Source organism: Athalia rosae, chromosome 3, assembly GCF_917208135.1.
Source record: "Athalia rosae chromosome 3, iyAthRosa1.1, whole genome shotgun sequence".
Taxonomy (NCBI): Eukaryota; Metazoa; Arthropoda; class Insecta; order Hymenoptera; family Athaliidae; genus Athalia; species Athalia rosae.
In genome coordinates, this window is record NC_064028.1 from 13,843,350 (window position 1) to 13,845,849 (window position 2,500).

The 2,500-nt window shown below is 43.8% G+C and overlaps 1 pseudogene; it reads left to right on the plus strand.

Moving 5' to 3' along the window:
* Nucleotides 1-2,500, plus strand: part of LOC125500509 — an 8,324-nt pseudogene that overhangs the window by 3,054 nt on the left and 2,770 nt on the right.

Here is a 2,500-nt window from a genome sequence, read left to right on the forward strand (position 1 = left end):
ACACAGGACCTAAGGATAATCCAGGCGAACTTAGGCAGGGGCATGTTGGCAACCAGTGAACTAGTAGAGGAGGCGCAAGCCAGAAGTGTCCCAATACTACTAGTACAGGAACCCTGCATCAGAGGAAAGGAAGTAATTGGGTTTGGAAAATACACAAATCAGATAATTACCGGAAATCAAGGAAATCAAACCCCCTGGGCCTGCATAGTGATCCTCAACAAGGAATACACTGCTGTTAAGCTGACCCACGTAAGCAGTTCACATTGTGTCTGTGTACACATAACTGGCCCGACTGGACAATTCTATGCAATTTCCTTGTATTGTCAGTTTTCAGGTGAAGTGGAACCCTATATGACTCAATTAAGAAGGGCTATCAACGAGATGGGGCACAAAAACATAATCATAGCTTCAGATGTCAATGCTATCTCCCCACTGTGGAACTTTACATCGAATATTACCGATGATAGAGGCATAGTGGTCGAAGATACGGCTGCTAGTCTAGATCTGGTTTTTGCGAATCGGCGCGGAGAACTGCCCACCTTCAGAAAAGGAAACAAAACCATAGATGTCACGATGCTGAATATCTCATGGGAAATGCGAGTTAAGGAATGGTCGGTCCTTGACGAAAGCGTGTCTAGCGATCATAGAGCAATCCTCACAGTTATAGGCGAAATACCACCGAAAGAACGAATTAATAGCTCAAGGTTTAATTTGAGGAAAGCCAACTGGGATACTTTTCAGTCTATAATAAGCGACGGATCCTCGATAAATAAAATAAATAGAAGGACGCCCCTGCACCACTCTGAAATAGACACTCTAGTTAATCTTATACAAGAAATAATTATAGGTGCAGCAGAGACGGCAATGCCCAAAAAGAGATACTTCCAGAAGTCTGTCCCCTGGTGGACACAAGATCTCACTAGGCTCAAAAGACTAGCCTACAGGGCACGGAAGGAATATCAGACAGAAAATGATCCAACAATCAAAATAGAGAAAAAGCTGATACATAGACAACTCCTCAGGAAGTATGCTCTACGGGCACGTCAACTCAGGAAGGATAGTTGGAGGAATTTCGTAGAAAAATCCTGCGCTGAAAATCATTACGGAATTGTCTACAAGATTTTCAACAAAAGAATGACCCCCGGGAAAGCCATGAGCTGTATAAAAACTGCAGACGGATATACAATGGATTGGAAAAGCACGATGGAGAGAGTACTTGTGGGACTTTTTGGAAATGAAACAGAGCCCAACATAGCAGATTCAAACCCTGAATTTCATACAGAGGAGAATGTGGGTTTCTGGAGTAATAGAGAAATAATGTGCGCCATCAAGTCGATCAGAAATGGAAAAGCACCTGGATCGGACTGCATTGAAGCTGAAATGGTTAAAAGAGCAGCAAAAAGCGGGATGTTTGACCTATTTGCACTACTCTTCAACTCGTGTCTGGGACTGGGATACTTTCCGTCCGCCTGGAAACAAGGAAGCATCAAAGTACTCCTGAAAGGAGAGGACAAAGATGAGACTCTGCCTAAAAGCTACAGGCCTATATGTCTACTCCCTACGCTAAGCAAAGTGCTGGAGCGGCTTATGAGTCAATCATTGAAGTCAACATTTAACCATCCACGATTTGCTTCAATTAGGCAATACGGGTACAGGAAAGATAAAAGTACCGAAGACGCTATACATGATCTACTACGAAATGTGGACACGTCTGAAAGTAATCTTGTGCTCGCCATCTTCTTTGACGTCACTGGAGCCTTCGATAACCTAAGGTGGGAATTCATAAAGCAGGAGCTACGTAAAAGGCAATGCCCAGAAGACCTATACAAATTAGTGAGTAGCTATCTGAGCGAAAGAAGTGTGAAAGTCCAAAGCAACCACGAAGAAGTCACTCTGGGATTGAAGCAAGGTTGTCCGCAAGGCTCTATTCTGGGGCCAGAATTCTGGAACCTGTGTGCTGACGACTTACTTCATGAAGTTAGCGAAGCTGGAGGCGAGGCATTCATGTACGCCGACGACCTCTCACTCATAGTTAACGGGGATAGCCGCAGAGAATTAGAGAGAAAAGGGCAACATATCACAAATGTAGTGTGCAACTGGTTTCAGAAAAACGGCCTTGAAATCTCAAAAACAAAGACGGAGATGATAATACTCAAGGATAAAGGAAACCTGAGTGGAAAACACACAAACTCGAAAGGCAAAAAGATTACCCACAGAACGGGATCGATCACAGGATCCCTGGTCCAAACAGGTAAAGGGGGCAAAAGACCTCCACTCATCAAACTGAATGACAATAAGCCCATCAAATACAGTGATAGAGTGAGATATCTAGGGGTTACTCTTAATACAAGAGCTCACATCAAGGACCATCTAGAGAATGTAGGAGCTAAAGGAAGGGTTCTCTTCAGTAAGCTGTCAACAATCTGCAGATCAAAGTGGGGTGTCCCTTTCTCGTGCATAAAGACCCTGTATCAAGGAGTTTTCTTGTCAACAGTCCTAT